At 41.4% G+C, this 23,412-nt stretch overlaps 1 protein-coding gene across 2 annotated transcripts in view; it reads right to left on the reverse strand.

Annotated features, from left to right (window-relative positions):
• The window catches only part of ATG14 (autophagy related 14), a 59,945-nt gene that overhangs the window by 32,907 nt on the left and 3,626 nt on the right, over positions 1 to 23,412 (reverse strand). The window lies entirely within an intron of this gene.

Genomic DNA, 23,412 nt, shown 5'->3' on the forward strand with positions numbered 1-23,412 from the left:
TGAGTCAGAAAAGGGACTATCTGGACTTCAATCCAACTAACATTTATTAGGTGCTTACTTTGCAAGGCCGTGGGGATACAAAGGCAAAAGCACAAAACAGTCCCTGAGCACTGTGGAGATATTTGTACACAGGTAAGTGAGCACAAGATTGTTTGAGAAGAGCAAGAATAGAAAAGGACTGGGAAACATGCTGAACTAAGCCTTGAAAGAAATGAAGGCTTCTGAGAGGTGATGGGGAAGAAGAAGTTTGTGTGTGAAGGCACAGAGATGGAGACAGAATGTTGAGTTTGGGGAACAGCAGTAGTCCAGTGTGTCTGGAATATAGATGGATTGGAAGGGGGAGAGATTTGAGGCAGGCAGAGCCACCCACAAGCTATTGCAGAGGTGTGAGATGATCAGGGCCTGCACTAGAGTGGTGGCAGTGTCAGAGGAGAGAAGGGGGCTTACTCAAGAGATGTTGCAAAGGTGAAATCAACAGGCCTTGGCCATAGCTTGGATATGCGGGGTGAGAGATATGAGGAATCCAGGGTGATTTCTAGGTTTTAAGCCTGAGGGACTGGAAAGATGAAGTTGCTCTCAACAGTTATAGGGAAGGTAGAAGAGTAGAGGAGGATTTACAGGGAAGGATGAGTTCTGGTTTGGACATAACAAATTTAAGTTTCCATTGGACATGCAGTTTGAGATCTGTGAAAGGCATCTGTGTGAGACTGGAGGTCAGCAGAGACTGGGGCAGGAAAGGCAGATTTGAGAATCATCAGCATAGAAATAGTAATTAAATCCATGGGAGCTAACGAGATCACCAAGTGAAGTAGTATAGAGGCAGAAGAGCGCTCAGGACAGAACCCTGAGGGATCCTGAGGGAACCCCAGGTAGAGGGCATAATCTGGAGGAGGATCCAGCAAAAGAGACAGAGAAGCAGTCAGAGACGTAGGAGGAGAATCAGGAGAGTGGTGTAAGAAAAACTGAGACAGCATTTATCAAGGAGGAGAGAGTGAGCAACAGTCTCAAAGGCTGCAAAGAGGTCGAGGAGAATGAGGACTGAGAAAAGGCCACTGGAGTTAGCAACTAAGAAATCACTGGTAACTTTGGAAAGAGCAGTTTTGGTGGAATAAGGTCAGAAGCCAGATTTTAAGGAGTTAAGAAGACACCGAGAGGAGAGAAAGTGAAGGCACCTATTATAGATGGCCTTTTCAAAGAGTTTAGCTACATAGGACAATAGTCAGTAGGGATAGAAGGATCAAGTGAGGGTTTCTTTTTTCAGAACAGGGGAGACATGGGTATGTTTGTAGGCAGTAGGAAATGAGTCAGCTGAGAGGGAGAGATTGAAAATAAGTTAGAGGGGGCAGCTAGGCGGTGCCGTGGATAGAGGTCTGGCCTTGGAGTCGGGAGGATCTGAGTTCAAATCCTGCTCAGACACTTGACACTTACTAGCTGTATAACCCGGGCAAGTCACTTAATCCCGATTGCCTCACCAAAAAAACCCAAAACCCAAAAATTAAAAATTAAAAAAAAATTATGTTAAAGTTAGAGTGGAGGTGATAGTCTGATGGAGGAGATAAGATCAAATGGGATCACCTGAACAAGGAGAAGAATCAGCCTTACTAAGGAGTAAGGCCGCTTCATCATGTGAAACAGGGGCGAAGGAGGAGGCAGAGAGAAGGCATCTGAGTGACAGAAGATGAGGAAGACGGGAGAAGGAGTTCACAGTGAATGGCCGCAATTTTTTCCTCTAAAATACAGGGCAAGGTTCTCAGCTAAAAGAGTCGGGGTGGGGATGGGAGGAGAGCCACGGGAGGGCTGAGGTGGATGAAAAGTTTGGAAGAGCTGCTGTAGAGAACGAATTGATGAGGGACAGGGAGGTATAACAGTATTGCTTAGCAGCAGTGAAAGCCCAGTTGAGGATGTAACATAAATGTGTAATGGATCCGGCTGGAATGGTCGTATGATTTTCTCTACTTTTGTTTAGCAGGAGAGAATTCAATGAACGGTGGGAGTGATCCAAGGCTGAGGCTTGGCTGGGCATAATCAGCAACATGATAAAGGGGGGGACGTTGTAGAGTTGAACTGGTTCAAGAAAAGGTCGAGATAGGGAAAAGAGAAGAGAGTGGGAGCAGCTAGTGGCACAATGGATAGAGCTCCAGCCTTGGAGTCAGGAGGACCTGAGTTCAAATCCAGACTCAGACACTTGACACTTACTAGCTGTGTGACTCTGGGCAAGTCACTTAACTCCAACTGCCTCACTGAAAAGAAAAAACAAAAAAAGAGAGTGGATTGTGCAGGGGAGATAGCCTGGGAGAGAACTGAGGGGTCAAGGCACTGGAGGTGTGCATGAGAAGTAGATTCTATGAGGGAAGGCAGAGCAGAAAGTGAGAGGCCAACAGATTATAGTCGAATAAGGGGATTTCAGAATTCCTAAACATGGAGGACACATTTGTGGGTGATGGCAAGATTGAGGGTATGACCACCTTTGTGAGTCTCTGAGGTGGGATGGAAGAATAGCTCAAAGGAGGAGAGTAGGTCGAGGAACTGAACGGTCAGGTATTTGAGGGAGAATCAATACATTGGTGTCTCCTAGCATAAGGGCAGGAGTTGTGGACAAGAGAAAAATTGTAAGCCAGTTATGGAACTCATTGAGGAAGGAAGGGGTGTGACCTGGGGAGTCTGTAGACAACTGCTACCAGGATTTTGATTGGGTGGTAGACGTGAATAGCATGAACCACAAAGGAAGAGGTTAGTGAATGAAGGAGGAAGGGAGAGAACCTGGGAGTGGCAATGGGGAGCAAGGGATAGTCAACTCCCCAGTCTCGACTAGTGAGCCAAGGAGAATGAGTGAAGATACAGCCAGTACTGGAAAGGATGGCCAGGGAGGCTATGTCACTGGGGGAGCCATATTTCAGTAAGAGCTAAGATGTGGAAGGGGTGGGAGAGGAATAGATTTAAGATGAAGGAAAGCTTGTTGCCTATGGAATAGGCAAGGATGAAACTTTGGGATGGGAAGGCTGAGGGGGATATGAATGAGGAATTGGGTGGCAGGGGATGTGAAGTGGGATTGGGACAATCTACAGGAGTTCCGAGTCACTGGGATGTGAAGGGTATGACCAGGTGCAAGAATATTCATCTTTTGAGTGCCTATCCTTAAAGGACAGGTGCAGCAGGAGCTGGGAGGCCTGAAGTTAGAGGGAGGGTTGTTCTTCTTTGCACCAGAGGCTCTCCACATACCAGTTGGGAGGCTGGGCTGGCAAACTCAACATGGTCAAAATTGAACTCATAATCTTTTCCCCAAAACCCATACTTCTTCAGAACTTTTCTATTACCAACAAGGTTACCACCAACTGCCCATACTTATAACCTTGGTGTAATCCTCAACTTTACTCTCACCCCACATGACCCATCAGATTCCAAATCTTCTCATGTCCACCTCTATCACATCTCTTGGATCCAATCCATTCCCTTCTTCTTTACTAACATAACCACTCTATATTTCAAGCCCCGTTCACCCTTTGCTTGTCAGTCACTTAAAGCTGTTCACAACCTAGCCCCAGCCTCCTTTTCCAACCGTATTACACATACGACACCCCCTCAATATACTTGGTTCCAGCCTACCTGGCCCTCTGACCATTCCTCATGTGTGAGTGTTATCTCATGTCTGCCCACCCCGTGCTCTTCTTCCCCAGTTTTGGCCTTTAAGGTTTAAATATCACCTTCTACGTGAAGTTTTCTGCTCACTTCCTAGTGCTTTTCCTCAAAACCACTTTGTATTTATGTGTACAGATCTACAGAGAAGTGTGTTGTCTCCCCCAGCTAGAGTGTAAGCTCCTAAAGTGCAAGCATGTTTCACTTCTGTCACTGCATGGCCAGGGCCTGGAAAAGCACCAGGCACAAAGTAAGTGCTTAATAAATGTCTGCCTGCTTGGTAGTTGCAATATGAGTAAACTCTTCATATCTCAGAACTTGATAATCCTGGTATAACTGCATGGGCTCCTGGCTGTTTCATGAACAAGACACTCCATCTCTGCGTCCTGGCATTTCTCTGGCTGTCCACCCAGTCTCTCCTCCTCTACAATTACTGACCTCTCCAGCTTCCTTTTAAGTCCCCAACAAAATCTTACCTTCTTCAGGAAGCCTTCCTTAACCTCTCTTAATTCCAGTGCTTTCTCTTTTTAAATCATTTCCTATTTATCCTGTATATAGTTTGCTTTAGATGTTTGTTTGCATGTTGTCTCCTCCATTAGACTATAAGCTCCTTGAGGGCTGGGGCCATCTTTTTGCCTTTTTTTGTATCTCCAGTGCTTAGCTCAGTGCCTGGAAAGTAACAGGTGCTTAATAAATAATTACTGACTAATTGTGGCAATATTTTCCTTAGCTCAAACCTTGACATTTGAAACATACTGGTAAGACTCATAATATTGATTCACTTCCTTTTCTAGTCATACATATTGATGATAATATCTTTTACGCTAATTCTCCTGAATTCAACTTTGACTGCATCTAATTAAATCTGCCATGTTTTTATGCACTGCTTTCTGAGTCCCACCTTCAACTCTCATTCTTCTAAGAGTGTAGTATTCCAGCATCTGCAGCTATATAATACTGACGTGGTTTAAGAGTGCAATATGATGCATTTTAGGGGGCTTGTGATAGGGATGGGATCTGAACCCCTAAAAGGAAAAGACCATTTCTTTGGGATCTAGACCCCAAAAAAGAAAACCCCTAGACTTCTTTCACATCTCTGGCATTTGCCTGAGGCTGTAATGCATTCAACTGGCCTTTCATTGTGGCTATGTCCAATCTCCTAATTCTGTTCTGTTACCTCCAGATTGCCCCTGGCCACTTCTCCCTTGGCTATGTGGTCCAGGTCCCTGATGTTCTGTTCACCCCAGCTTACTGGCCACCCCCATCAAGACCCTCACTAGATCCCTCCCACAGTCTTTCTGTATATAAGGTCTATCTTGTCTCCACTAAGGTGCTCAGATTCTTAAAATCTAGCCAAAAGCTCACAAACACTCAGATTCCTTAACAGTCTGGCCAATATGATAGATCTTTAATAAATCTTGTCTTTGGCTGAAAGAAGGTTTGGGATGAATTCATTTAGGACAGGACCTGTGTGTCATGATTTTGGGGTCCCAGCACCCCTCAACCTCAGCACTTGGACCCCCAAAATGTCAGGGTACAGGGTGGAGTTGCCTGGAATGAATTCAAGCACTCAAACCGTCCTCCAGTCAAGTGGCAAAGTTTATTGTGATGCCAATAAGTTAAGTGATATTCCTTAGGGAACTTGCAGCTTAATGGGGGTGGATGCTGAAGCTTATATGGGAAAGGGACAGCAGCATAAGTGAGACCCCAGCTTAAGGGGGGGGCACTCTTTAAGGGAGATAGCCACTCCTCAAGGTAGAGAAGGGAGATGCCTACTAGCCAGGAGAAGCTAGGGATTCTTATAGAGGGAAAATCTGCCTTGGTCAGGGAGATGAGGTAACCAGGGACCTGTAGCCTGGCCTGGGGGTAGTTCAGAGTTTCAAGCATATCTAGGCATATCATTATTTCATTGTTCAGCCCAGGGTGGAGGTGCCCCTGTTAGTTTCTATTTCAAAAACCAGCCGACTTGAATCTCACAGTCTCCTAAAGTGGCTTTGAGTGGAACTGGAGTAGTCCATTGGAAATCTCATCAATACAAACAACAGAATGTTGGCGTTAATAAAAGATGAGAGAAGCAGAGCCAAGAAGGCAGAGCAGTAGCAGGAGTAAGTTGAGAGAGCTCACCCCACACTCCCCATCCCAGACCCAGAAAATGTGCCAGACTGAATCCTGATGATGAAAGCCAAAAAAAAAAAGTCAGTGAATCATTTTTCCAGCTCAGGATGATATAAGGAAACAGAGAAATGTCTGCACATTATGGACAGGATCTGGCCAGGGACATGCCTCCAGCCCACAGGAAGAAGCTGTATACCAGGGCAAGAGAAGGTCCCAGAATCCTATCTAGATATACAGCCAGGAACAGGCGCCCCTCAGCAGCTTTCTCACCCACTATCCAGTTCTGGGTCACAGATCCAGGGGTGGCACTGCTTGGGAAGGAATAGTAGAAAGCCCTGGGAAGTTTACTGAGATGGATCAAGTTCAGAAGCAAACAGCAGCACTGTGGATCAGACTCCAGAAACAAAGCAGAATTTCAGTTCCAGTCTAAAGCCTGCAGAGGAAAAATCAGGGTAGGAATCCCAGACCAAAGGGGAGCCTCCAATTCTATCACTCTGAACTCCCCAGGGCTCCCTAGCTGGTTGACAGAGGCTGAATCCAGCAGCCATCTGCTGTTTCTTAACTCCATGTCAGGAACTTGCAGAACTCTGACCAGGAGGGCAGCAGTCAGACTTTGCTCCAGGATCAGACCACTCTGGGAACACTGAAAGCTTTCAGGTTCCCAACCTGAGCTATCTCTGAGATCCTGGAAAAACATAACATTCAATATCCCAAGAAGCAGCAGCAGCAGGATCAGTGGAGACCTTCCCTCCTTAAGTGTTCAGAGACTGGCCCTAACATAAGCTATGAAGTCAGGAAGTAGGCTAGAAGAATGAGCAAAACAAAAAAAGAACCCAACCATAAATGCTATTATAATGATAGGGACAGTCAAGACACAAACTCAGAAGAAGAGAAGGGCCCCAAAATATGTATAAGCAAAGCTTCAAAGGGAAAAAAAAAGGCTTGGGGCATAAATTCAACTAAAAGTCAGAAAAGATATGAAGCAAGAGATAAGAGAAAAAATTAAAAAATGTTTTTTACCAATGAAATGACAGTGCTGGAAGGAGAAAAAAATGGAAAAGAAATGAGAACTATGGGGGGGAAAAAGGTGGAAAGAGAATTAATAGCTCATCATAAGAGTTATAAAACTTTGTCTCAGCAACAAACTCCCTTAAAATTAAAATGAACCAAAGAGAAGCAGAAGATATCATCACACAAAACAAAATATTAAAGTCAAAAGACTGACAAGAGAAGAAAATTTAAGGTGCCACACAGTAAAAATTAACTGGAAAAGAAACTGAGAAGAAATGAATTAAGAATTTTTGGGCTATCTGGACTCCTTAACCAAAAATAAGCACCTAGATACTGTATTTCAAGAAATCTTAAAGAAAACTGGCCAGCATCTCTTAAAACCAAAGGGCAAAGTGAAATAGAAAGAAAACACTGGTCACACCCTGAAAGAAACCTCCCCCCCACCCCACCCCACCCCCTAACCCCCAACGAAAACTCCTAGGAACATCAAAGCAAAAATCCAGAACTTTCAGGGCAAAGAAAAAATACTGTATTCAGAAAGAATTCAAGTACTAAGGAGATGTAGTCAGGACCACACATGATTTAGCAGCCACCCCTATGAAAGAAATGGAAAGCTCAGAAGATGACATTCTAGAAGGTAAAGGATATAGGTTTCCTGCCAGGAATAACTTACCCAACAAAACTGAGTATAATCCTACAGGGAAAAAATGGATTTTTAATTAAATAGAAGACTTCCTACAAAGACCAATGCTGTATAGAAACTCTGAGGTTCAAACACAGAAGTTAAGAGAAATATAAAAAGGTAAACAAGAATGAGCAATCATAAGGGACTAAACAAGGATAAATATTTATATTCAATGATGTTTCCTGATGAGGATGGGATCTAGACCTCAAAAAGGAAAAATCCTGGACTTTCCCCATCTGGCCAAATCTGAGGCTATAACCCATCGACCTGCCTTTCATTGTTGCCTTTCATAGGGAGGGCTATCTCCCTATGGTCCCAGGCCACTTCCCACCTTTAATCCTATCTAGGCTCCATTCTCCCTGGCCCATGTGGGGTCCAGGTCCCTGGAATTCTATTATCTCACAGACTACTTGGCCACTCCTAGATCCCTCCCATAGTCTTTCTTTATATAAGGTCCATCTTGTCTCCATTAATGTGCTTAGATTCCTATAATCTAGCCAAGAGCTCACTAACATTCAGACTCCTTATGACTCTGTTATATTGTCTGCCCAATATGATGGATGTTCTAATAAACCTTGTCTTTGGCTGAAAGAAGGCTTGGGTCGAATTCTTTCGGACAGGATCCACGTGTTGTGATATTGGGGTTCCAACACTCCTAAACCTCAACAGTTCCCTCTCAATCTTATCGTCATCAGGGGTCACAGAAGGAGTCTAACTAGACAAGAGCTGTGAATAGTTGTTATGTTTTGATAATATTAAGAGAAGAATGGAAAGAAAGGGGAAGAGGAATACAGTAGAGGTGAGGGAAGGAAGGTTAGCGAAAATTATCTCACAGGATGCAGAGGGGGACTCAAAAAGACATCACTACAAACAAAGGGCGGGGAGTGAGGCTAGCACTTCAACTTCATTCTCACATAAACTAATTAAAGGAGGGAAGAATCCATGCGTACAAAGCTAGATACAGAAATACATTTCACTCAAAAGGGAAATAGGAAGGAAAGGGGAGAAGGGGAGAATCTGAAGAAGGGTAGATTAAGGGAACTATTAGTCCTAAAGCAGAATACAGATAAATATTTATAGCTCTTTTTTGTGGTGGCAAAACAATGGTAATCTGAAGGGGTGTCCTTCAAATGGGGAATGACTGAACAAGTTACAGTACACAAATGTGATGGAATACTATTGTGATGTAAGAAATGATGAAGGGGATGGTTTCAGAGAAATGTGGAAGACCTATACGAACTGATGCAGAGTGAAGACCTCGGACCATGAGTATGCTGGAGCCTTGAGCCTTCCATCACCTGCTGGGTCAATGTTGTCTGTCCCCCCTCTCCCCTCCCCCAAGGAAAGTCTACTAGGGGCCAGGCTGGGAATCTTCCATCTGCCCCAAAGCAACCATTTCCATTTCTGCCTCTGGCCCAATCTCCCAATTCTGCATTTGGAGTCATCCTGGATACTTCACTGTCTCTCATCCCCAATACGCAATTGGTTGCCAAGGCCTATCGATTTCACCTTTGCAACATTTCTCAAATACACCCCCTTTTCTCCTCTGACACTGACACTCTAGTGCAGGCCCTCGTCACCTCACACCTGGATTATTGCAATAGCTTATGGGTAGGTCTGCCTGCCTCAAGTCTCTTCCCACTCCAATTTATCCTCCATTCAGTCATTAAAGTGATTTTCTTAAGGCACAGGTCCAACCATGTCATGTCCCCCCTACTCAATAAACTCCAGTGGCTTCTGACTGCCTCCAGAATAAAATACAAACTGCTCTGTTTGGCATTCAAAGCTCTTCATAACCTAGCCCCCTTCTACCTTTCCAGTCTTCTTACATATTGCTCCCAATAGGCATTCTTTGATCCAGTGATACTGGCCCCAAGAGCTGTTTCATGACCCTGACATTCTCTCTCTCTTTTCTGGGCATTTTCTCTGGCTGTCTCTCCTGCTTGGAATATCCTTCCTTCTCTGCTTGGATTACTGACTTCTCTGGCTTCCTTTAAGTCCCAACTAAAATCCCACCTTCTATAGGAAGCCTTCTCCAACTCCTCTTAATTTCAGTGCTTTCCTTCTATTAATCATTTCCTATTTATCCTGTTCATAGCTTGTTTGGCACACATGTTTTCGTGCTCTCTCCTCCATTTGAGTGTATAAGCTCCTTGAGTGCAGACACCGTCTTTTGTCTCTTCTTGTATCCCCAGCACTTGGTACAGTGCCTGGTACACAACAGGCATTTAATAAATGTTTACTGACTGACCGAAGTCAGCAGAACCAGGAGAACAGACAACAATACGGTAAAGACAAACAACTCCGAAAAAACGAGGAACTCTAATAAATCAGTGTAATCACTAGGTACAATTCCCGAAGACCAAAGATGAAACACACTTTCTTTCTACCTCCAGATGGAGCTGAAGGACTCAAGAGTGTAGAATGAGTCATTTCTTTTTTTTTTTGACACGGTCAATGTGGAAATTTGTTATGCTTAACTCTACATGTTGTAACAGGGATTTTGTTCTTTCATTCTCAACTGGGTTATGTTTTACATGACTTCACATGTATAACGGTTATTATACTGCTTGCCTTCTCAATGGGTAAGGGGAGGAGCTGTAGGGAAGGACAGAAATTGGAACTCAAAATTTAAAAAAACATTAAAAAAAATAAAAATCCTCAGTTGGGGAGTGGGAAGGAGACAATGGAGATTTTTGCTGATTGAAAAAAGTATACTTTTATTAAAAAGATGGTTTTTTATATGACCAGTTTTCAAAAGTATTACATAAAAGACTGCTCTAAGTAACTAACTAATAAGACAATAGCTAGAAAGAAATGAGAGGACATCTTGGAATATGATTTCCCAAAAGGCAAAACAAAATGGCTTACAACAAAGCATAGTTCATCTGGCAAAATGGAATACTGTTGTTCAATCATTTTTCAGAAATGTCTGACTTTGCATGACCCCATTTGGTTTGGGGTGTTTTCTGTTTGTTTTTGGCTAAGATACTGGAATGGTCTGCTATTTCCTTCTCCAGGTCATTTTACAGATGAGGAAACTGAGGCAAATAGGGTTAAGTGACTTGCCCAGGGTCACACAGCTACTATGTGTCTGAGGCAGGATTTGAACTCAAAAAGATTAGTCTTCCTGACTCCAGGCCAGGTACTCTATCCACTGCACCACCTAGCTGATTGTAACATAATCCTAAAGGGAGAAAAAGTATCTTTAATGGAAGAGGACTCTAGCATCCTGATGAAAAGACCAGAGAGGGTATATTATAATCTTAGAAACACAAACATAAGAGGCAAGAGAAAGGTAAATACATTTGAGCAACTGGAAGGTGTGAAATAATAAATTCATAGAAAGTCAAGGGATCCTTCAGAATGCCATTGTCTTCAAAGGTGACAGAGTTAACAAAGACAAGAGGGCATTGGTGGGGTGGAATGGGGAAGGTTACATTTGGCTGGTTTTAAGAAACAAATAATTTACTGGGGAAAAATGAGGAAGAACTTGTTTCTCATAAATGGTTTGCCCAAGAAGGAGATTATATGGAGGAAAGGGAAAAGACAGCTCATGCACCCCACTATTACCTGAACCGACAGAAGAGCTAAACACACACAGAGAAAGCTGGTTACCTGGAAACACTCCCCCTTCCCCAGGGACTGGCGAGGTAATGAAAGGGAACAGTCACAAGCAAAACAAACTTCAACCTGAAAGGCTGAAGCTTTAAAGTGAGTGGAGCAGGGAGGGAGTCGGGGTGGCAGATCTAAAAGTAAAGAATGCAAAGTATAAGAACTAGTAGTTGAGGTCTAGGGTATTCAAGAGAGAAGGAACAGAGAAATGGGAACAAATTATACCATCTACTGATCACTAATGTGAATATGCCTCCTCTTTTACCACCTCCTTCTTTTGTAAACAGGGGATATGATGGAGGGAAATGTACAAATGCTAATCATGAATGGGAAGAATTCATCCACAAAAAGGAAGAGTAGCAAAATTAATTACAAAGCAAAGTCAAACTATGTTATTTACAAGAAATACACTTCCTGGCCATTTCCAAATCATGCTAACTCCACTCTAACCATCTTTCTCCTACTGGAAAAGGGACTCTCCCTGGGATCGTGGAGACATAAAAACATTTGCACTATCTTGCCCAGAACCCAGGCCACTGCCAACTTCCTGGATATTTCCAAAGCAGGCTGCCATGCATCCCTCTTACCTGCCACCACTTCTTCTTACTTCATGTGTTGTCTTCCCTTATTAGTATGTGATCTCCTTGAGAGCAGGGACTGTCTTGTTTGCTCCTATCTATATCTACAATGCTGAACACAGTGCCAACACAAAGTAAAAGCTTAAATGCCTTTTCGCTCATTCATTCATCTCGTGGTTTAAACAAAGACCCACACAGAGTAAAAATTTAGTATGCCTCAGGTTAATTTTTCCCTTATTCTCAGTGGACATGGACCCCTTCAAGCCCTGACCCACTACTCCTGAGCCACAAGAGTTCCCCTGTCCACTTCTGTGGATTCCTCCCCCACTCCCCCATCTCAGCATATTCTGAGACACCTAGGCCTCAGCTAGTGCCAAGCCTTCCTCCAAGATAAGTTTTTAAAAGCGAGGAAGAAAGAAATCACGAAAGGCAATATGGTGTAGTGGATAGGTCAATGAACCTAAAGTCAGAAGGATGTGCTTTTTCAAATCCCACTTCAGACACTTGTTAGTTGTGTGAGCCTGAGTAAGTCACTTAACCACTCTGTGACTGAGTTTCCTAATAAACTGGGTGGCCTATAAGACCTCCTCTAGTTCTAACTCTATTAACCTATGATCTTAGACCAGGCAACACAGTAAAGGAAAACACAATTAAAAGAAATAAGCAGAAAAACAGCATTATGCTTCAAGGCACCATGCATAATGAAATCATTATCAGCTACTTTAGCTAAATGCAAGAAATGAGCATCTAAGTACTTATGGAGATATTTAATCAAATTAACAGGGAAAAACAGCAAAACTATAATAGTTGGGAATTACAATGTGCCTCCTTCAGACAACAATTTCACCAAAAAACAAAAATTATGACAAAATAGTAAACCAAAACTTTTATGATGCAGCCAAAACAGTTCTTAGGGGGAAATTTCTCTCTCAAAACATTTTTATTGACAAAAGAAGAGAAAGAAGAGATCAGTGAAATGGAAACACAACTAAAAAACTAGAAAAGCAAAGAATCAAAAACCCATTGAATTAATAAAAAAATTAAGAGCTAAAATTAATAAGTAATCTGAGGAAAACTGCTAAAATAAAAAAAGTAAAAGGATAATTCACAACAGAAAATTATCAATAACTATTTTGCTGTTCAAAATATGTCCATAAAACTGACAGCTTATAGCAGTGTGTAAATTAACTGAGCCAAATGAGATAATAAAATAATTTTAGTAAATCTTACAACTTTTTACATACTTAAACACCTTTTAAAATACGTGTTCTCTTTTGTGTTGCAGTCTCTTCTTTTCCATGATTTGGCAGTGGGTTCATAAGGTTCTGACACATGTTCTTTGATCCATCATAAAGCCATCCTTTATCACTTTTTTCTCAGCTTACCTTTGAATATGCCAATTAAAAAAAAAAACACACCACCCCTCTAACTTTGTTAACATAGCTGACAGGTTTTTAATGGGGTTTCAATTTTTTGAGTTCCAAAGGCATTGAAGCACATTTATAACCATCTCTTGTACAAGTTTCTTAGCTTTTCATGATGGCATGATATAAGATTATACTGCAGTGTATGCCATTGTCATTTAGGAATTTCTGTAATTCTGGAACAATTATGCTTCTCAATCTAGAAATACATTTGTCAGAGTTCATTTTACAGACCCATCTGATCTTTTGACAATGGTTGGTATAGCCCTGAATGACAAGGTGGATTTAATCAATAAAAATTCGCTTTTTTCAATCTTCAGTACTTCAGTTTTTGTATTATCTTGCTCTTAGCAAAACGCTTTTCTTCATAATAATGCTTAACACACCAGTACTTCTGCTTTAAAACGGTTTCCTCCTCAGCTCGTCCAAATTCATGGCATCTAAAGCCAATCTGCGGAGAAATCAGTAACCACTCTTCCAGCTACCAGCTTCCTCTGAAGTTTGCTGCCTAGTTAACTGAGCTGTCCTGTAACAACAATTTGTAGTTCTTGGGGTCATTTTTCATTTTGGGCCATACTTTCTTTCGTACTGTAGTGCAACTAATCCTGTTTTGTTGTGGGCCCGACTGACTACCCCATGTCAGCAGCAACACAGTCCTCAAGAGCCACTGCACGGTACTCTTATTTAACAGCTACAACTTTTCTATGTTTCCTTCGAGTAACAACTATTCTTAAAAGCTACAGAATTAGAAGCTTCCCAAAGAGAGCAATGAAATGTACATGTATGGGGAAAAAAATTAGTATTTAACTGACAAAGACCATAGGATCTCATAGCTGGAGAGCTTGAAGGTACTTTAAAAGGCCATTAGTTCAACCCCCACATTTTAATGATGAAAGCAAGGCCCAAGGAAGAGAAGCACATTGCCCAAGACCATTTAAATAGTGACAGACAGGGCCTCTAATTCCCAAATCGGCATCTCAACCAAAGGTGGGAAAACCAGCTCAATCTGTTTTCATCTGACATATTCCATATGTCAGCTTAATGCCAGCAGAAACAAACATTCATGACTACTGCTATCCTAAAATATAACCACATAGGAATTATTGCTTGCCCCAGAGTATTTTGGACAGCATTATATACAAAAAGATAAACATTTACAAAGATAAAATAACTAGATTAAAAGCACAAGACATAAAGAACTGACATTACCCAATCTCACAAAAAAAGAAACTGAATAAGCTATAAAGGAATGCTTAAAGAAAAGACCCTAAGACCGTATGAATTTATAGTATGAAACAGTCAAAAACCAATTAACTCCAATATAAGACAAACTACCCACAAAAAAGAGAAAGAAGGCATTTCTATCAGAATGTGAAATATATGATACTATTACCCACACCAAAAAGAGATAAAGCGCAATTAGGGTTAGTAATCTACAAAGCAATATCACTAATGAAGACTGATTTTAAAATACTGAACAAATATTAGTAAAGAGTCTATAGCAACATATCAAAAACATTATAAATGACAACCAGGTAGATGTGGCTGGGTCTGCAAGTTCATGCAAGCTATAAACATTTCCCACCAGGCTGCACTCCTTTGGAGTTCATCATGCCTCCAGGAACCTCTACATCCCGGAAGACTACATCATTCTTGGCACTGACACCTCATCTGTATCTGCCCTCAGAGTGAAGGGCGAAATAGAGAGCTCCTTCCCAAACCTTCATTTAAAAGGAGGGCGCCCAGGCCAGGCATTTCTGCTGGCTTCACTCCTGTAGCCTTCCTGATGCTTCCTGAGACACTTCTTTGGACTTTTCAAACATACCTCCATGCAAAAAAACACAGCTGGTGAACCAGGACTTGTTCACTATGGGAGACGGCTGAGACGCTTTGAGATTCATCCCCAAAGGAAACCACTAATCAGTGGGGACAGAGTCGAAAAGGGACAAATAGGGAAAAACAAGGAGAAAAGAAAATGAGAGAAATTACTAAAGATCTTAGGAAGAAGGAAATTCAAAGACTTTTAACATAAGCAGATAAAATAACAGGGAAAATGTTAACAAAAGAAGGAAATGTGGCCTCCATATCTATGAAATGAGTGTAGGCATCTATAAATACTGTGAAACCAGGGAAAATGATCTAATACTTGATAAGATAAAGGATGACCCAGAGGAGTGTGAGGAGAACATGGAACCACTACACACTGCTTCTGAGCGGTCCAAAAGAGAAATAAGAATTCTGAGAGCAGAATTTATGGTCCATCCAGCAACAATAATGAGCAGACTAGAAAAACTGGGATCTGAAATGGCAAGTCTCACCAAAGAAACAAGAGAAAGGATGGGGTGAGAGTACAAATACAGAAAAGTGAACGGGCAATCTAGAAATAGAGAAGGAAAAAAATAACATTTAAAAAAATTGCTCACTAAAGAAAAAGATTTCGCAAGCAAAACACACTAATCTTGAAAACAGGATGTGTAGAGACAACTTAAAGATCTCTCAAATGACTAAAACAAGAAAAAAAAATCCTCAACACCATAATGAAGGAAATAATAGAAGAGAACTGCCCAAAACCTGTGAACGTAGAACATGAAATTTCAATTAACAGAATCCACAAATCACTTCCAGGACACAAACTAACCAAAAAACCAAGGGTGGAGACTCCAAGACACAGCGTGGTTAAATTCAACAATTCAATTAAAAAGCAAGCTCTGCAAATGACCAGGAGAAAGACCTTAAAATACAAAAGGGAGGAAATTCAAATAACACAAGACTATCCTGAGCCCACCAGAAAACACAGGAGAATAGAAAAGCATTTTCTGACAAGCAATGGCTGCATGCTAGGCCCAGGATGACCTACTCTGAAAACCTGAGCTTAACATTAAATGAAAAAAGATAAATGTTCAATAATGAAGAGGCATTTAATACATTTCTTTTAAAAAGTCAGAACTAAAGAAATTATTTGATTCTTGAACATCCTAAACAGAAATGCAGGAGGAGTGAATAAATGCAGCAGACAAGGACCCTAAGCAACAAACTGATTGCAGAAGAGATCATTAAGAGACTTCCTTCTACAAGGAAACAGGTGAAGGAGAAAGCCAGTGGAAGCTAACAGTGAATAGTCAGGTCTAGGGCACTGTGTAGAGAACACCTTGCCTGTGGCGAATCAAAAATTTTTGGTAGGATTACATTACAACATGAGAGGGTACATGAAATGGACAGGGAGGGAGAAGAACAGGGGTTACAGTGGAATATGCGATATGCTGGGGTCAAACTGAGGGCTAGCAATGCAAGGAAGGTGACCTCTACTGTCTCAAAAACAGAAGAGCCTACAGAGGAGTGGGTGATGAGGAGGGGGGAAAGATTGAAAAGGAAGGGGAAAGAAGACCTTGCTTTGGTAGTGGGAGAAGGTTCCACTGATGAACTTTCCTATGGGTGGAGAGAGATGGCCCGTGAAGGGAAGTGGGAACCTTATGTGGTCTGGGAGATGGTGCTTGACAAACGCACTCGTCCTGTCATGGGAGGTGGGGAGCTGGAACTCCTGGGGGCAAAGGTACCTGGGGGAGAGGGAGCACATGGACCCACGGAGACTTATGGCGGACAAAAAGTAACCAGGTGAGGGTGCAGATCAGTTCAGGACCACAAAATTAGGGACTTGGTGGAAGAGGGGCCCTACCATGGGGCACTGTCCTCTCTTACACTCTTCTGGGAGTGAGGCACAATAGACAAGAGGAATCCTTGGCACAAGATATATAAGGCAGGGGCAGACACTACCTGAAGGGGAGAGACTACAACAGATAAGATACCTCGGAAGTTTTGATTACATGAGGAATACAGAAACTAGAGAAAGACCAGATAATTATAGGGTTCATAAATCAGAGAATGAGGATTTAAGTAGGCAGAGAGAATGGATAATGAAGAGAGTGAGCAAAATCCTCTATGAACAGGACCAGTTCAAGGGGAGGACAAGAAGGGAGAATCTTGAGATAGGGCACAATTTTTAAAGGGGGTAAATTTATATAATTAGATGAATAAAATAATGTAAAGGAAAGCAACACCAAGAGACCTAAAAACTCAGATTAAAGCACTGGCCAATCCTGACCAGAGAACTATGAATGATGAGATATACCCTCCTCCTCTCACATGCTAAATTTTGATAGCTGTGTGCAAGATGGTGAAATACAGGTGCAGAATGAGGCATATGCTGTCAGCGTACTTTATTTAACTGTACTTTGTTACTAGAGAGATTCTTTTGTAGGAAAGGATATTACTAGTAAATGTCAGCAGTACTTTTTTTTTTTGGCTAGGCAATGGGGTTAAGTGACTTGCCCAGGGTCACACAGCTAGTGAGCGTTATGTGTCTGAGGCCAGATTTGAACTCAGGTCCTCCTAACTCCAGGGCCGGTGCTCTATCCACTGTGCCACCTAGCTGTCCCCAGAAATACTTTTTTAAAAAATCAATACAACTTTTTTTAAAGTTACTGACATTTTGTTGTGACGACGAATTGGAAACTGATTGTGATGGAAATTGACAGATGGGAATGGAAATTGATTGTGATGGAGTACTAGGAATGACAAGAGAGATGGTTTCAGGAAAATATGGCAAGACCTATGTGAACCGATGCCAAGTGAAGTAAGAAGATCACTGAGCACAGTAACAGCAATGTTGTAATGGTGATCGACTGAAAGATCTGGCTACTAGATCAACACAAGATAATTCCAAAGGATTCATGATGAAAAAATGCTATTCACCTCCAGAAAGAGAACTGACAAACTCCAAGTACAAACTGAAGTCTGATTTTCTCTGTCTTGCCTTTTGTTTTTTTTGTGGAAATAAGGCTAATATGGAAACATGTTTTGCATGATTTCACACGTATAACTGATATATTGCTTGCCTTCTCAGTGGGTGTGGGGAGTAAATTTGGAGCTCAAAAAATCTTTTTTAAAAGGCCAAAAATAAACAAGAAGAAAAATTAAAGTTACTGACAGATTGAATAGTCAATTTACCCAAGAGATGTCCCATTATTAGGAGGTCAAAACAAACATGGCTGAAAAGACTACTATGGCAAGAAGAGAGCCAAAATGGTGGCACAGAAGTACAACAAGCTCCTCGCCCTCAAAAAACAACAACAACAACAAAAACTCTTCCAAACAGATCTAGAATATGCACCAAACCAAATTTGGAATTTGGGGAATTTGGGGAAATCCAAGAAGGGGTTATAATGAATCATATGTCCATCTCAGATTGCCACAAGAAGATAGATATAAAGGTCTTCAGACACTGGGGTCAGGGAGGTCCGCAAATAGGAACAGGGTCTGGCTAGGATCTCACTGAGGACAGCACTTCAGAACAGGGAGAGAGTCTGTCCATCAGGGCAAGAAAAGGTCCCAGACCCATACAGGGGCACCAATGGAAAGAGGTTACCTGGGCCCAGTGGTGGCACTCCTAGGGAGTGGTCATGTATGCAGTGGACCAAAGGAGGTGCAAGCTCAGAAGCAAGTGGCAGTAGTGTGGCACCAACCCTAGGAACAGAACAGGGTCTCAGTTGCAGCCCAGTGGGAAGTCGGTCTCAAAATAACCAGGGTAGGAATCTCAAAGGATAGCCTGCAGGTCTGTTCTAAAAGGCTGATAAGAACTGAGCCCAGAGGCAGTCTAGTGAAGCAGAAAGCCAAAACCAAATTAAGAACTTGCAAAACTCAGACTAGGGGGGCAACCATCAGACTTTGACAAAGATCAGACAACTTTGGGAGCAGTGAAAGCTTGTAGATCTTCAACCTGAGTTGTCTTTGCATTCCTAGAATACAACACTCAATACCCCAAGAAATCAGCCAGCAGAACCAGCCCAGACCTTTCCTCCAGAAGAAGAGTCTAGACCTAATATCAAAAACAAAATCAGGAAGTAAGCAGGAAAAATGAGCAAACTAAAAAGGAACCCCACCATAAAAAGCTATTATGGTGACAGAGACGCTTAAGGCATAAGCTCAGAAAAGGAGGACTCCAAAATGTATACTCCAAAATGTATTAAAATCCTCAAAGAAAATCACAGCTTGGGCACAAATATGGGAATGAAATGAAGCAAGAATTAAAATAGAGAGTTAAAAAATGTTTATCAATGAGATGAGAGTGTTAGAGAAAAAAAATTGGAAAAAAATTGAGAACTACAGAAGAAAGAAGTGGAAAAGTAACTACTCAACACAAGAGGTACAAAACCTCATCCAAGCAACAATTAAATTAAAATGAAAATTAAAATGGACCAAACAGAAGCCAATCACACCATCAAACAACAAGTCATATTAAAACAGTCAAAAGAATATAAAAAAAAGAAAATATAAAATATCTCAGAGCAAAAACAACTGATCTAGAAAACAGATTGAGGAGAAAAAAATTTAAGAATCACTGTAACCTACCCCTCTGCCCTTCTTCCTCACCTCCAATCACTTATATGCCTTTTGTCTCTATCTCCTCCTTCACTTCTGTTTCACAGGAAGTGGCCTTACTCTTTACCAAGGCTAACTACTTCTTGTTGAAATGATCCCATTCCATCCTTTCTCCTCTTGCTCCCTCTATCATCTACTCTCACTTATTTTCAGTCTCTCCCTGTCTACCGACTCATTCCCTCCTGCCTGTAAACATGCCCATGTCTCCCCTATCCTGAAAAAATCTCACTTGATCCTTCCAGGACCAATAACCATCATCCTCTATCTCTTTTGCTCTTTCTAGATAAACTCCCCAAAAGAGGCCGTCTATGATAGATGCCTTTTACTTTCTCTCCTCTCTCACTCTTCTTGATTCCCTTATAATCTGGTTTCTGACCTTATCATTCCACTGAAACTGCTCTCTCCAAAGTTATTAATGATCTCTTAGTTGCCAAATCCAATGCCCTTTTCTCAATCCTCATTTTCTTGACCTCTCTCTGCAACCTTTGTTTTGACACGGTTGATCACTTTCTCTTCCTTGATGCTATAGATTTTCCAGACCCTTTCTTCTGGTTCTTCTTTGACCTTTTTCTAACCTCTCTGCTAGATCCTCTTCTAGCCCTCTAACTGTACATGTCTCTTGAAGTTCTGTCCTGGGTTCTCTTCTTCTCCTTCAATACTAATTCACTTGGTGAACTCATCAGCTCCTACGGATTTAATTACCCTCTCTATGCTGATGATTCTCAAATCTATCTTTCTGGCCCCAAACTCTAGCCTGACTTCCAATCTTCCATCTCCAACTGCCTTTCAAACAGCTCAAACTGCATGTCCAGTGACATCTTAAACTCAATACACCCAAAACAGAACTCATTTTCCCCCCTAAACCCATCCTACCTTCTCTATTATTGTAGAGGGCAACACCATCCTTCCAATCCCTCAGGCTCACAATTAGGAGTCATCCTGGAATCTTCATTGTCTCTCACCACCAGTATCCAAACTGTTGCCAAGGCCTGCCAATTTTACCTTTGTGACGCTTCTTGAATATGCTGCCTTCTCTGATAACAGCCACCACGTGAATGGTACAATGAGCTATTGGTGGGTCTGCCTGTCTCAATTCTCTCCCTTTCCAATCCATTCAGCTACCTTGAAGTGATTTTCCTAAAACACAATTCCAATTGTATTTCCCCTGCCTCCCAATTCAACAAATTCCAATCCCTACTGCTTCCAGAAGCAAATACAAAATTCTTTGTCATTCAAAACCCTTCATAACCTAGGCCTTACTACCTTTCCAATCTTCTTATACCTTATTCCTTTGCCATGTACTTTTTTGATCCAGTAACACTGACTGTTCCATGAACAAGACATCCCATCTCTCTACTCCTGGTACCCCATGCCTGGAATGCTCTCCCTTCTCTGTTCCACCTACTGACCTCCCTGGCTTCCTTTAAGTCACAACTAATATCCTATCTTTTACTGGAAGCCTTCCCCAATCCCTCTTCAATTAAGTGCCTAATTATTTCCTATTTATCCTGTATGTAGAGCTTTCTTTGTAAAGATTTGTGGGTTTTTTTGGGGGGGCAATTGGAGTTCAGTGACTTGCCCAGGGTCACACAGGTAGTAAATGTCAAGTGTTTGGTCTGAGGGCAGATTTGAACTCAGGTCCTCCTGACACACAGCCGGCACTCTATCCACTACGCCACCTAGCTGCCCCTAAATATTTGTTTGCATGTTGTCTCCCTCATCAGAATGTAAGCTTCTTGAAAGCAGGAATTGTCTTTTGCCTCTTTTTGTATCCCCAGCACTTAGCACAGGCCCTGGAACATAATAGACACTTTCTTTTTCTCTCTCTCTTTCTTTCTTTCTAGGCAATGGGGTTAAGTGACTTGCCCAGGGTCACAGAGCTAGTAAGTGTTATGTGTCTGAGGCCGAATTTGAACTCAGGTCCCCCTGACTCCAGGGCCCGAGCTCTATTCATTGCTCCACCTAGCTGCCCCTATAATAGACACTTGATAAATGTCTACTGATAGACTGATGGAGTGAGCCTGATAATCATCAGTGGTCTAACTAGACGAAGTCTGGCAGTAGTTCTGTCACGCCTTCATAATGTTAAGAGAAGATTGTAAATGAAGACAAGAGGAATATATGGGAGAAGGAGGGGGAAAGGGAAAAGAAGGTTAGACTAAATCGTTTTACATAATCAGGGTGTACAAGTAGAAATCTACACAAATAGGGAGAAGGGACTAGGGGGAACAGCTGACACTTGAACTTCCCTTTCCTTTGAACTGATCAAAGGAGGGAATACACACACACACACACACACACACACACACCACACACACACACAAAACTAGGTACAGAAATATATTTCATTCAATAGGTAAACAGTAATGAAAGGGAAGAAATGGAGATTAGAGAGAAGGTAGAGTAAGGGAAGAATTAGTCCTAGGTAGAACATGCTCTAAGGATATACAAAAATATGTGTAGTTCTTTTTGAGGTGGCAAAGAATGAAAATCTCAGGGAGTGCCCATCAATTGAGAATGGCTGAAGAAGTGACAGTATTATGAATGTGATGGAAAACAGCCACTGTGTAAGAAATGATGAAGGGAATGATTTCAGAGAAACCTGGAGAGACCTGTGTGAATGGATACAGCATGAACAGAACCAGAAGTACAATTTATACAATGACAACAAAAAGGTTAAAGACTTTGAAAGAATTAGGAACTACTGACCCACCATGATTCTAGACTAAACCTGCTACCCACCTCTTGATAATTCAGAATGACACTTTTTTTTTGGATATGGTCAATGTGGAAATTTGTTTTGCTTGAATACATATGTTTGTAACAATGGTTTTGTTTTTCTTTCATTCTCAAAAGGGGGGTGGGTAAGTGGGAGAGAAGGCAGATTTTTGCTGACTGAAAAAACATGCATAATTTGTTCTTTAAAAGAGGGTAACTTGGTTGCTTGTGAACCCTACAAATTAACTCTAGTTGACTAACACATTACTCCACATTTTTTTGGCTCCTCAGGAATAAGGTCTACCATGCACCTCTCCTCAAAACTCAATTTCCAGGATAGTAAAGTCAATCCTTCATCACAGCTTGCTCTTCTGTTCCCTGATTATCCCAATGCTATTAGGAAATGAAAAATAGCTCCATTTCAGGAAAAGATAGGAAATGGCCACAGTAAAACGCACCACACAAATATAAAGCACTACTGTTACATTCTAACAGGAAATACCAAAATAAATAAGAATCCAAAAATTTTTGAACCCTGGAATTCTTTCCACGGAAGTCTTTCTTATAAGCAAGAAAATCTCCGTATTCACTAGGCTGTATTAGTTTCTGCAAATACGGTAAAATGGCATTAACTGCTCATTAACTTACACAAGAGAGAGAGTGTCTGGCGGGTTTCTTCCTTTTAAACACTTTGGCCTCAACTTAATTTGGCACTGATATCTTACTGTTTTATTCCCAAATGAGAACTTTTCTTCACCTACTTTCTGTACTTTTTAGAACATAACTATAAAGGTAAAAGATCTCCATTATAAAACATATATAAACAGGTTTAAAAAAAAAAACCCAACATTCTAATACACCATATTATGCCATCAACTCCTGAAGGGCCAGGATTTTGCTATCTTTCATAAAATACAGGCAAAATAGTTTGTAAACTTAAAATTTGCTATTTTTATTATTATTATTGCTCTTTGTATTGCCAGCATTTAACACAGTATTTTGCACAAAGTAGGTGCTTAATGTATATTGAATAGAATCTTTTTAAAAATCCAATTTCTCAGGCTGAAAGTAAAGAACTGTCATCTCTGTTTTAAGATTTTATTAGTTTTACCAAATATGAATGAGATTCGCTTTAGTAGGTCACTTGTGAAGTCAATGATGTTGCCTTATGGTAATACTTTATGTGCCAGGAAAATCC

This window comes from Phascolarctos cinereus, unplaced genomic scaffold (genome assembly GCF_003287225.1).
Source record: "Phascolarctos cinereus isolate Bilbo 61053 unplaced genomic scaffold, phaCin_HiC Scaffold_3;HRSCAF=262, whole genome shotgun sequence".
NCBI classification, from domain to species: Eukaryota; Metazoa; Chordata; class Mammalia; order Diprotodontia; family Phascolarctidae; genus Phascolarctos; species Phascolarctos cinereus.